The following is a 14,862-nucleotide window of genomic DNA, read 5'->3' on the forward strand; positions in this document are numbered from 1 at the left end:
AAAAGATTTACCCTCACGCTGGCGAGGACCATCCTATACCTTGTCATCGATATAGGACTTTACTTAACTTAGTGAATCCACTAGTTTTACTTATGTGATCATTTATGAAGTATGACCCTTTAATATCCATGATGGATACATCATTTATGGAGAATTGAGTTATTATGAACTCGTATCCACATCGGTGATCAATAATACTCCTAAAAATATACTTAGCTCATGTATTGTTATAACAAATTCTTTCTTTTGGTTGAGATAATTGCTCAATACCTAGCTTGAAAAGCTCTTTTGAAATCAATGTTCCTTTTTCTTACTCAAAACCCTTTTGGGAAATCGTATTTTCCTCTTAACTAAAATGTGAAACATTTATAAACTCTTAGGTAATACTTAGTTCCCTTATAATTTTTTTTTGTAAATGAACTCAACTCTTTATTCTTTACTTAGATTGAAACTTGAATCTTCAAAAAACACACTTACAAAATACTTAGTTCCCTTATAAATTTTGAGAGAAAATATGCAACTCTTTAATCTTTACTTAACTTGACATTTGAGTCTTAAAACAAAGTTAAAACATTGCTGAAGAGACTTCAAAACTTTTAAAAACTTTGCTTTGATTTGCCCATTAACTTCTAGACTCTTGTCTTAGTTTCTTTGACTTTGATCTTAACTTTCCTTAAATAGGATTATGGATTCAAAGCTCATGATATCATGATTATAGATGATTTCATAATTTTTATATGTACCTTAGAGTGTTGGAATGAACTAAGAAACATGGCTACATCACTTCGGAACTAGTTTGAAAAGGTGGGGAAATAATGGGGTGAACTCGCGTCCTTGGCGCTCTGGGAGGCGTGGGGCGCCAGGACCCAAACTTTAGAGGCCAATTGGGGACGCTATATCTAGCGTAGTGCCACAAGGCCCTACGAAAAGAGTTTTCCCATAAGCCTATGTGAGGCAAGACACCCCAATCCGTGTACCCAGGTGTTCTCGACTTTTCGCCTTCATTTTTCATCTCTAAACCCTCTAAAAATCCATGGTTCTTTCCCAAAATACTTACGATCATTATTACCCTCATTGTACAATATATTTAACTCGAAAAACCAGGAAACATGATTCAAATCAACACTAGGCATTCAACAACTCAACCAATAAGAATTCGATAATGTTCTTCAAGAACATCAAATTTTAACATGTAAACAACTCACAAATCACTGAATTGAAACATGTTTGTTCAGTGGGTTAACTGGCCCAACACTAAATGGTCTCACATACCTTTATAGGTATCACCCTCGACGAATTCCACTCACAAAGCTTGACGTTCGTAGTGAATTCTTGACTTTTCTGTACCTTACTCTTCTTTTCTCTCTTCTCTAATCCCTAAGTGTAATTTTTTTTCCAAACTGAACTAAATTCAGTTTTTACCCCAAATAAATCCCTAAAAAAATTAGTTAAAATAGGTAAGGAAAAGAAACATTACCCTTCCCAAATCACGATTGTACTTTCCTCAATCCAACAACCCATTTTCTTGAAGGCATGTCTCACTGATACGATATCGAATTTACGTAAACTCTGAGGCCTTTGAAAGATTATTCTAAAGAATTTCAAAAAATATCTCGAACTACTCCTAATTCATCATGAGGTAGGAGTTATGATCGTATGAAAATGAACAAAACTCAGATTCCTTACATAGACAATTTTGCAAGATTTTTCTTTTTCTTCGAAAAATTAAAGTTTCTAGATTTTAAACTCTTTTCTAGTCCTTTTGCGATATGATAAAATAATTCCAGTCACATGGGGAAAAATAACACATGCAATAAAACCCCTAGAGGGGACTGTGTTGGGCTACTCAGACTTCACTCTAGCACTCACTTTCCATTTACCCCACCCCCAACAAAAAGAGCATCCCATTGTCCGCAATGCATAAAAAATCATAAGAACATGGTGGTAGGTGAAGCAAATATGAGGCGCATAGCACCGACGAACTATCAACAAACAGGCTGGTCCGGCTTCCCGGAACCCGCAACATCAATACTTGGGTCACCCTCATTGGTGCCCACATCAATCTCTACTCCATTAGTGGTGCTCCTCTCCCAAGTCACCTGTATGGAACTGGATGCCACAGCAGCCAGCTCTCGTGCCCTAATCTTGCGGGGCTTTTCATCAACCAACATGCCCTACTAGCACACTTAACTCCGTCCACTCTCTTTCCTTCACACGAGCCTCATCAATGTACTCAATATTGCAGCTGGAGCAGTGTGTCTTGGTACAACCATGTGGCTCAACTGGTGGAAGGACAAATCCAATGGAACTATATTACTTGCCATATTATTCAAAAAATCTTTGAACCATGGGACCAAATCTTGAGAGGCAGCCAATACACGTTCATCTGGGAATGCATCATAAATTTCAGCCTTTTCTCCTAATTCACATATAGATTCATCCTCCAATATAGATAAGTGATCGACAACTTGATTCTCAGTTACCTTTCTATATTCTACCTCAAAAACAAAATCTTGCAACATGAGTACCCATCGGATCAACCTTGGCTTTGCATCCTTTTTATCCATCAAATACCTCAAAGCGGAATGGTTCGTATGCACTATGACCCTTGTAACAAGCAAATAGGAATTAAAATATTCGATGCAAACACCACCGCCAGAAGTTCTTGTTCAGTAACAGTATAGTTTTTCTGAGATTTATTAAGGGCTCTAATGGCAGAATAAACGGGGTAAAGTATTTTACCCATTCTTTGACCCAATTCCACACCACGTAAAACCCCACTTGCATCATATATCACCACAAATGGCTCATGCCAATCCAGTGAAATAATAATGGGTGCTGACACCAACTTCTCCTTCAACTCTCCAAATGCTTTTAGACAAGATTTATCGAAATAGAACTTACAATCCTTCTTGAGTAGTTTGCACAATGGATGTCCAATTTTCAAATACTCATTAATAAACCTCCGGTAAAAGAACTCGTGTCCAATAAAAGTTCTCACACCTTTTATAGAGATAGGTGGAGGAATCCTCTCAATTACTTCCACTTTAGCTCGATCAACCTCTATATCCTTCTCCGAGATGCAATGGCCCAACACTATACCTTCATTCACCACAAAGTGACATTTCTCCCAATTAAGAACCAAATTACAATCTTCACATATTTTGAGAACCTCAGCCAAATTACTCAAACACTGATCAAAGGAGTCTCAAACCATAGAAAAATCATCAATGAACACTTCAATAGTATCTTTCACCATATAATAGAATATCGACATCATACAACACTGGACGGTGTCCAGTGCATTATATAACCCAAACAACATCCTTTTGTAAGCAAATGTCCCATAAGGGCAAGTGAAGGTTGTCTTTTATTGATCCTTAGGGAAAATAGAGATTTTGTTGTAGCTCGAATATCCATCAAGAAAACAATAACACCTTTTGCTTCTGAGTCTTTATAACATCTAATTCATAAAGGGCATGAGGAAGTGGTCTTTCTCAGTTCAAGCATTCAACTTCCCGTAATCCATGTAAACTCTCCATCCGGTCACTGGACGCATTGGAAACTCATTCATCTCATCAGGTACCACTGTCATCCCACCCTTTTTAGGTATACAAGTGAACAGGACACACCCAACTAATATCTGCAATAGGGTAGATAACTCCGGCATCCAACAACTTGATGATCTCTTTTTTCACTTCCTCTTGCATAGGTGGTTTCAATTTTCTTTGATGCTCATACTTGGTTTTCTATCGGGCATGAGTTGGATTTTGTGAGAGCAAATACCGGGAGGGGTCCCAAGAATGTCCGCAATATTCCACCCAATGTCTCGTTCAAACCTTTTCAATACCACCACTAAGCACTCCGCTTGTGCCACATTCAAAATTGCTGCAACTATCACCGGCAAAGTGTCTTCTCTACCTAAGAACACATACCTCAAGTGAGGCGGTAGATCCTTAAGCTCTAATTTTGGGGCCTCCTTAATAGATGGTTTTGCGGGTGGACATTCGCGATGCTTCATATCCAACTCTAGTTTCTTTGATTTTGACGGATACTTATCCCTTCGAGTGAAGCTATCAAAGACCCATACACTTCAATATCATCACTGTTAAAATTCATGATCACTGCTGCTAGTGCCTGTACACCTAGTCGCTCTTCAATTTGTACCTCTAATACACTCTCAACCTTGTAGGATATGGTAGACACCATCAAGATCTCACCACTCTACTTCAAAAACCTACATATGTTGAAAGTTTATTCTTCATTGTTCAACCTAAACTTCATCTGCCCTTTTTCCATATCGACCAATGCACGCTCGATGGAAAGGAATGATCTCTCGAGAATAATGCGAACCGAAAAATTAACCTCACAGTCAAGAATGACAAAATCGTCCAGGAATATAAATGACACCACTTTCACAAGTACATCATGGAGTATGCCAATGGGCCTCTTCACTATTTGATCGACCATCAGTAACCACATCGTAGTAGGCTTTGGGTTACCCAAACCTAAATTCTAATAAATGGACAGAGTCATGAGATTTATGCTAACACCTAGATCACATAGTGCTTTATCAGAGTGTAACAACCCTATCGTACATGGAATAGTAAAAGCGCCAGGATCTTCCTTCTTCTGCACTAGAGACATTGTAGCAATAGCACTAAAATGTTGCATTCTGTCATCGTCCTCAAAACTCACAGATCTCTTTTTAGTTAACATGTCCTTCATAAACTTAGCATAACCAGACATTTTTTCCAAAGCTTCTATCAAAGAGACATTGATGGAGAGTTGTTTCAACATAGTGATAAATCGCAACTATTTATCATCCTCAGTTTTCTTCACTAATATTTGAGGAAATGGTGGGGGAGGTCTAGGAATGTGGACCACTTTATTAGAGACCTCTTCTTCTTTCGATGTTTTGTCCCCCAACTCTCCATCTGTTACTACCTCATCGTCTTTTCTGATATCATCTTCTACCTTAGATGGCATAGGTGGATCAATGGTCTGCTTACCTCCTCGAGTCGTGACTATTATACAATACCCATAATTTTTAGGATTCTGGATAGTGTTGCTAGGCAGAGTGCCAGGTTGGCAAGGTTTCACAGTAGTGGACAAATGACCAATCTGTAACTCAAGGTGCTTAATCGAAATTGCATGTGCATTTACCTTTTGTCCAATGTTAGCTAAGTCACCTCTCATCTCTGTTACGTTCTCAACACTATTGTCAAACCTCCTTATCTTATTTTGTACAATATCCTCAACTATAGCTATACTACCTCCACCGTACCATGGACAAACCTCTCGAATTTGAGGTTGAACATAGGGCTAGTCTGATCATTCCTGTTACCATAGTTACTCCTGTTGAAATTAATGTCATGGTTGTAGTTCCCATCTCTGACATATTAACCCTCTCGATTGTAATTACCATAGTTTTGAACTTGGTTTCCCTAACCTTGACGCCAATTTTTTTGATTGGATCCTTAGGTATTTGGTCAAAAACACCCCATCTGATCATTCACTACATATGTATCCTCTTTATAATAGTACTCATCTATCGGCTGTGGTGGTTTAGTCAAACAATTCACCGCATTTACCCTCTCTTCACCTCTGCTCACATGTTTCAAAACCAACCCTAGATCAGTTCTCTTTTGTTTCAATTCATCACGCATCTCATCTACTAATGGATTGTTTGTTGCTTGTACCGCAAAGGTGTTACTTCCGGTGTCTGACTTTCTAGTGCTCCAAGCCTTATTGTTGCGAGATATTTTCTCCAACTTTTGTGCAATATCAGCATAAGTATATTCACCATAGGAGCCACCCGCATAGTATCTAGCGCCTATTTTTTAACATCATCTTGACCTCTATGGAAGTACTCTTTAAGCGACTCATCATCAATGCGATTGTTTGGGACGTCTCTCGAAAAGGAGGTATATCTAACCCAAGAGCTACTCATCGACTCTCCCGTTAGTGATACAAAGTTATTTACCTTATCTTTATGGTTGATCTTCCTAGACACTGGAAAGTACTTTGCCAAGAACACATATATTATCTGATCCCAAGTATGAATAGAGCTATAGGGAAGCTTAATAAACCGTATGGTGGAATTTCCTCTAAGTGATAGATAAAATACTCGCAACTCAATGAAACTTATATATTAGTCCACATTACCCACACAACTTTTGCACACAGACCTCAGTTTAACTATTTAAGCATGCAGGTCTTCCAATGGCAGTACCGAGAATAAACCCCACGCGGTGAGCCTCTACATCAAACTACTCGTCACCACCAATGTGTGACAAGGTTGCAAAGAGGGTAGGACAAGAGGTCCATCAGAGTCAGTAATGTTAAAGTTTCCCCTATAGTAATTTTGATGACGTGGGGTTAGATGTTGCACCCCCGACCCTCAGATCATTGTCCAATTGATTTTCAGCATGACCTTGGTTGTGTGCTTCAATAAGCAATGAGGTTGCTGGAATGTCCCTTCACCTAGATTGGCTGGGTTCTGTTGATTGTGCATCCTTATTAAAGTGCAGTCATGTTCGGGACCAAAGGGGATCAGTGTTTCTCCGCGGCTCCGTGTTTTTAGCATGCCCTAGAGCTAGACCTGAAAGAAACAAAAAGAAAGAGAAAAAGTAAAATCGGGAAACCGTTGACTAAATTTCTATAATGTAATTGAAGTTAATCTAAAAGCCAAAATTCCCCGGCAGTGGCACAAAATTTTGATACGCTCAAATTATACCTTTCTAATGAAGTATAAGAGGTTGTAATCAAGTAGAAAACCCAAATAGTAGGTTGGGGTCGATCCCACGAGAAAAATGTTTAAACTTAACTTCAATTCACAATCACGTCTGTTTAGTCAAGGTCTTTCCCAAAGCAGTTAATTAAAAGGAGGATTTTTGTTAAACAAGTTTCTTAAACAATTCAAAGTTAACAAGTGTGCAAAATAAAAAGATAGTGTCTTTTTAAAGTTGTTAGACTAACTAGGGTATATGTGTTCCCCATAGGTACATAACATCATATTTCTAGCAATAACAATTATTCCCTAATGTTTTACATGTAAAGTGGTAAATTATGTATCTTTAAATCCTTGGTCCGGCATCTAGAGAATTTTACCCCGTACCTTGGTCTAGGTATGTGTGTATAAACTAATAATCCTTACCTTTACCTCATATTAGACATCATAGTCGATGTATGGCTTACTTATTACTTTGCACCAATCGACACTAGCCTATTAGATAGTATCCCACTAAATCTATGTTGATAATTCTTTTCCTCTTATTACCTACTTGGTCCAGTAAGTAGCAACAAGGATAGTTCTAAAGCATGCACTCGTTAAGAAGACTTCTAAACGAAATAATTATTTATACATGCAAGAACCTAATTGAGAATCACTTATTTGGCAGATATATTATGTTTTTCACCTATCGTTTCCACAACCCTAGTTGTGAATTTACTTACACATGCAAGCAAGAATACAATTCATAGTTTGTAAATAAAAAATTATAAACTTACTTTATCCATAAGAAGAAACCCAGAAAATCAACTTGAAATTGTAAGATAAAACTTCAAACCAAATCGAGAAATTGATTGATTGCTCAAGTTTGGAAAAACCAAACTCCAAACAAAAGATATTAAATAATAAGAGTTTCTAACCCCCAAAACGAGGTTCTAATCCCTATTTATAGAAAATATTGTCCTAAACTAAAAGGAATTAAAATCAGGAATATTTCTTAATTCACGCGACTTCCATTTACAGACCAACTAACGGACCATCGATCAGTTCATGCGAATTCCAAGGAATGTTTACTCAGTTCCATAGACTTTTTCAATCGTTGAGGACTTAGAATAATTTTTCTCTCCTCAGATGGCACCTTCTCTAAATCAATTGACGGACCAAAAACATGGTCCGTCGATGCCCTCTGTCGCTCCATCCTCAAAATATTTTTGACTTCGGGTACTCGAACATTCTCTGATAAAAAGAACGATCAACCAGTACGGTCTGTCAATCACTCGATGGACCGTCATTCTCTTTCGTAGTTCAACACTTAGTCAGATTTCCCCGAGTTGTATCCAAAGTCCTGAACTTCTCATCTACGGTTCCAAACTATGGTCCGTCGATCAATCAACGGACCGTCGATGGCCTTTGTAAGTCCTGTTCTTCCATTTTTTCAGTTGTTACCTCGTCTTTCTCCCATAACAAGTTCAATGTAAAAAAATACAAAAATGTGTTAAAAGTATTACAAAAAGGATCTAGGCACATACAACTCTTAAGCAAAATGCAGTGAAAGCACCGTGAAATCACGGCATATCATTTATATCATTTGCATTTTCTATTAGAGATGTTTATTATAATTATTGACCATATCTGATATTTCTCCGGATTATAACGAACCCAATAACCATAGACCAAACAAAATTCCTACTACCCAATTTAGTGCTTTTCCAACATAATTGTCACGCCCCAATCCTACACCCTAGACGTGGCCGACAATAGTAGACCATTCATGTCCTCAATAGGATTCTTTGTCTGACTTAATTACTCAGCGAAAGACTAAAAAACAAGAGGTATAACTCATGAAATAACTAAAAAGTAAATAACTTAGACAAAATTGCAACTTAAGTCTTAAATGTATACAACTTAAATGAATGACAAAAGATCTAATATATTTATCTATGAAACCTCTAAATTAAAAATGGATGACCCCAATTATCCTAACAACTGAAATGTAAATAGAACAATGATGAAAGATGTCCTCCAAGATCAAAGGAGGCTCACTAAATAACACAAAGTTGCTCATTGAATTGATAGTGCGCTAAATGTTAATCCTAATTACTTGCGTTTGCATCATACGACGATGCAAGCCAACTGGAATGAGTAAATTGAATGTACAAGTTTGCGAGTAGGAAAGCTAAAAGAACTTAAGCTTGAAAAGGAGTAACAAGGAAACACTTACCCTGGCTCTCCTCAAATCAATATAAAGCAGTACAAAACCATGCGATATAGATTCTCAAACCGACAACCATCATCTTGAGCCGAAGTGATAGTACAAGGTGTTACCTCACGCTGTCAAGGACCATCCTATACCTTGCCATCGTTATAGGGCCTTACTTAACTTAGTGGATCTACTAACTTTATTTATGTGATCATCTAAAAAGTATGACCCAATAATACACATGATGGCTACATGGTTTATGTAGAATCGAGTTATTTTGAACTCGCATCCCCATATTGGTGCTCAATACTATTCCGAAAAATATACATAGCTCCTGTGTTGTTAAAACAACTTCTTTCATCCTGAGCTAGGAGCTATGGTCATTTGAAAATGACCAAAACTCACATTCCTAACTTAGTCAATTTTCCAGATTTTTCTTATTCTTTCAAAAAATAAATATTTCCAGATTTTAACCTCTTTTATAGTCGTTTCTAATTGCGGGATGGTATAATATCTCCCCCTTGGGAAAATTAGTCTTCAAATGATATTACTCTTACTAGACTTAGGGTAGCAACATCAAGTTCAAACACACATAAGAAAGTACAACCAAACAACTTGTTTACTCAAGATTAGATAGTATTAAGAAGAAAATTAGTACCTTAGTCTATATTTTCTCTGAGTTCAAAGAGATGTGGATATATTTTCTTCATGTCCTCTTCAGCTTCCAAAGTAACTTTTTGAACGAATTGATTTTTCCAAAGGATCTTGACTGATTCTGCCTCTTATGTTCTCATCTTGCAAACTAGGCTGTCGAGGATTTGCACTGGATTATCTTTGATCTCTATATTCTCAGTTAGAATGATCAGGGAAGACTCACTAATTCACTTATTCAATATGGAGACATGAAATACCTGATGAACCGTAGCAAGCTCTTATAGGATCTCCAACTCATAATCTACATTGTAAATTCTCTTGGATATTCGATAAGGTCCAATATACCATGGACAAAGTTTCACTTTCATAACAAACCTCATAACACCCTTCATAGGTGAAACTTTCAAATAAATCCAATTACTACTTTAAACTCCGATGCTCTTCTCCTAACATCGTTATAGGATTTCTGATGACATTGTGGATCCTCAACATCTTGTGAATCACTTTCACCTTCTTCATATATCAATGAACTAGATCTATTCCTATCAACCCTACTTCACCAACCCCAATCATTCAATAGGAGATCTATATATTCTTCCAGAAAGATATTCATAACGAGCCATTTCAATGCTAGAGTGGTAACTGTTATTATAAGTAAATTCAATGAGAGATAGGTGATAATCTTAATTTCCCTTCAAATCAATCATACAAGCGCTCAACATATATTTTAATCTTTGGATAGTACACACTGCTTGTAGTCTGAGGATAAAAAATAGTACTTAGTTCACCTTTGAATCCAAGCCTTTTTTAAAAGATTTCAAGAACTATGCAGTAAATTGTACACCTATGTCTGAAATGATGGAGATTCGAACTCCATGAATTCTTAACATTTCCTCAATTTACACCTTAGCATAATCTTCTGCCTAATTGTGGTCGTTACCAGCAAGGAAAAAATGTGGGTTGATTTTGTCATTCTATCGACAATAACCCAAATGAAATAATGATGCCTGCGAGACCTAGGTAACAGTGTAATGAAGTTCATATTAATCATCTCCAACTTTCATCCTGAAAGTTCCATATTCTAAGCTAAACCTTCAGGCCTTTGGCTCTACTTTAACTTTTAGGCAATTCGGTCACTTGGAAACAAACTCTGCAATGCCCTTCTTCATATCTTCCCACAGATAGACTTCTCTCAAATCGCGATACATCTTTGTGTAACCCGAATGAATGGAATATGTGGATCTATGAGATTCTCCATGATCCTCTCTTGGAGTCCATCCACCATAGGTACACATAATCTAACTTAATATCTCAATACACCATATCCCCCTTGTTCAAAAGCTAATAGTTTTTTCTTATGAACTTTCGCCTTCAATTAAACCAAAATGGGATCTTAGTCTTGCTTTCTTTCAAATCTGACACTAATGACAATTTAGCCCCATTTGTCACAACTGTTCTTCCTTCTGTGGAATCCATAATCCGAACTCCTAAAAGTGCATGTCTATGCATATCATTTTCTTGTTCTTTCTTCTATTCTTCAAGATGGGAGGTACTATAAATAGACAACCTGCTTAAGGAATCAACAATAATATTAGCCTTACCTGGTGGTAACGAATGAGCGTACTAATCCTAGAGCAATTCTAAACATCTTCTTTGTCTGAGATTAAGATCTTTCTTAGTGAACACATATTTTAGACTCTTGTGATCAATGAATATATCAACATGAACATCAAACAAATAGTTACGCCATAATTTCAAGGCAAAAACTAGAGCAACCAACTCTAAATCATGGGTTGGGTAATTCTTCTCATGAACTTTCAACTGTCTGGAGGAATATTCTATAATCTCGCCATTCTGCATTAGGACACAACCCTAACAAACTCTAGATGCATCACACTACACTACAAATCCTTGAGTACCTTCTGGTAAAGTCAAATCGGGGCTGTAGTCCACTTCTTTTTCAATTCCTGAAAGCTTTTCTAACAAGTTTCAAACCATTGCAACTTAAATGTCTTTTGAGTCAACTTTGTCAAAGGAGACGAAATTAAAAAAACTTCAACAAACCTTCTATGTATCCAACCAAACCCAAGAAACTCCTAATGTCAGTTAGAGATGCTGGTCTAGGCCAACTCTAAACTGCTTCTAACTTTTGGTTATCAACTCTAATTCGATCACCAGAAACTATGTGGCCCAAGGATGCTACAGATTTAAGCCAAAACTCACATTTTGAGAACTTAGCATATAAATCCTTATATTTCAAAGTTTGAAGAACTATTTTTAGATGACTAGCATGATCCTCTTCATTTCTTGAATATATTAGTATGTCATCAATGAACAAGATATCATACATATCTAAATAAGGTTTGAAGACTCTATTAATAAGACCCATCAATGTTGCAGGCGCATTGGTCAACCCAAACGACATAACCAAAAAATCATAATGTTCATATCTAGTTCTGAATATTGTCTTTGGAATATAATATTTCTTAACTTTCAATTGATGGTAGCCTAATTTGAGATCAATTTTTCAGAAGCAGGAAGCATACTGAAGATAGTCGAAGAGATCATAAATTCTTGGAAAGGGATCTTTATTCTTGATGTAACATTATTAGATTGGCGGTAATCTATACACATCCTAAGGGAACCATCCTTATTTCTCACAAACAAGACCGGAGCGCCCCAAGGTGAGACACTTGGTCGAATGAAATCCTTATCTAACAGATCTTAACTATTCTTTAAACTATTTCAACTCTGCTGGTGTCATTCTATTTGGAGGAATAGAGACAGGACGATTATTTGAAATGCTGTCTATGTTGAAGTCTTTTTCTGTCTAAGGAGAGACTCCGGGTAGATTATCATGAAAAACTTCTAAGAACTATTTTACTATAGAAACTTACTGAATGGGAGGTACCTCAACACTTGAGTCATTAACTCAAAGTAAGTGATATATACAAGCTTTTGAAACAAACTTTCTCACCTTTAGGTACGAAATGAAACTACCGTTAGGCATTGTTGAACTGCTACTCCACTCTATGACTGGATCATTAGGAATATGAAACTTGATAACTCGAATTCTACAATCTATTGACAGATAACATGTATAAAGCCAGTCCATATGACTTCAAAATCTACCATGTATAAATCCACTAAATCAGTCATGGTGTTCTTGTGATTAATGGAGCCAGGACAGCCATGATAGACTCTTTCTTCTATAATAGACTCCCCAACATCTGTAGAAACACAGAAACGCTCACGAAGTTTCTAAGGGAGGATATCGAACTTATTGGAAACATAAGAGGTTACAAAAGATAAACTTTCTCCAGAGTCTAGCAAAGCATAAACAACAAAAGCAAAGACTTTGATCATACCAGTGATAACATCTCGAGATTTCTTTTGTTCTTAGTGACTCATGATTGAATAAAGGTGATTTTCACCTCTCCCAGTGCCGGAAGTAGCTCCTCTAGGTGCAACCCTTTCTAGTGGAGCACCTGGTGAAGATTAGGCTCAATTACCTAAATTTCCACCATCTTGCTTATTCTTAGGACACTCTTTCATGAACTGATCCTCTTGACCGCACTTGTTGCAACTTGTCTGCCCATCATGGCACTTACATGAGTGGTTCCTACCACACCTAGCACATACAGGAACCCAACTACCTCCTTGTGCCACACTACCTTGAGACTATGTTGGAATAGCTTTGAAGTTCTACTAATTCTGCCCTTGATGCTCACCTTTGTTTCTAGGTACAAGTGCATAAGCAGATGATGGTGTTGGTCCCTTTTGCTTCTGACATGATGAAAGATTCACATTAACCTTCTGCTGCCCAAAGTCACTCACTATTTTGGATCTCTTATTTTTGAACCCTTCTTTCTCCCTCAATTTCATTGTTGCTCTTTCCTCTTTGCTTGATGCATGACCTAAGCCAGCAAAAAATAGACTCATTCTACTGCTCATGTCTTTATACACTTTTGGAGCATAACGATATAGTTGGGGCAACTTCAACCCATACTCATGAACACTAAGAGAATCCTGCTTAAGTGTAAGAAATTATTTTACCTTAGCCTCTTTCAATTCTTGGGGAAACAAATTCCCCAAGAAATCTTCTTCAAAACAGGCCCAACTCGGATGTGGTGTATCCTCTTCTCTACCCTCCTTCCACTGAACAAACCAAGTCCTAGCAATATTTTTCAGTTGCTATGCATCAAGTTCAATTCTCTCAGCATCCTCAACATGTATGACATCAAACATCTTCTTAAGTTCCACAATGAAATTCTCCAGATCCTCATTATTGCTTGAACTAGTGAAATATGGAGGGTTCATCCTCAGGAACTCATGAATCCTCGAGATGTAAGCCCCTTCTTGTGAAGCCCCTTGTTGTTGCCTGACTTTGTTAGTCATCACTTGGCTTAACATTCTAATAGACTCACAGAACTCAGCGTTGGTAACTTCCCCTTGAGATTGGACATCAGGTTCATTGGGTAACTCTGGTTCCTCTACATTCGTCCTAACTGGACGGCCTCTTGCTTTTCTTCGTGAAAGCATGGTTATATGAAACACGCACAAGAACGAAATAGAAAGTAAATTTTAGAGATAAAATTTAACGCACGAAAAGGGTGTGAAAGAAGTGAAGGAAATTCCTAGATGTTGTAACCTCCTAATTATAGATGTGGAACAATTACTACGAATATACCGAAATAACTTCATAGACTCCCTAGGACTCTTGAACTCTGTATTCTGATACCAAGTTTGTCATGTCTCAAGCCTACACCCTGCACGTTGCTGTCACTCGAAGACCATTGCAAGCCTCGAGTGGACCCTTGACCAGTATTACTTACTCAGCGGAAGACATAAAGACAAGAGGTATAAATCATAAAATAACTAAAAAGGAAATAACTTAGCCAAAACAATAACTTAAGTCTTAAGCATATACAACTTAAGTGAATGACAAAATAACTAATATATGTGTTTGTGAAGCCTCTAAAATAAAGATGGATGTTGAGACATGACCCAAAATCATCCTAACAACTGAAATCTAAAAAAAACAATGATGAAATATGTACTATGGAATGAAAGGAGGCTAACAAACTAACTCAAAACTGCTCATTGGATCAATGGTGCGTCGAAACAATACATTGAATATATGAGTATGCGAGTTTGAATGCTAAAACAACATAAGCTTGAAAAGGAGTAAGAAGGAAACAGTTATCTTGGGTCTTCCCAACAATGAATACTCAATTCAATATAAAGCAGCAGAACACATGCGATAAATGTATAT

The sequence above is a fragment of the Solanum pennellii genome, chromosome 10 (assembly GCF_001406875.1).
Source record: "Solanum pennellii chromosome 10, SPENNV200".
In the NCBI taxonomy this organism is placed as follows: Eukaryota; Viridiplantae; Streptophyta; class Magnoliopsida; order Solanales; family Solanaceae; genus Solanum; species Solanum pennellii.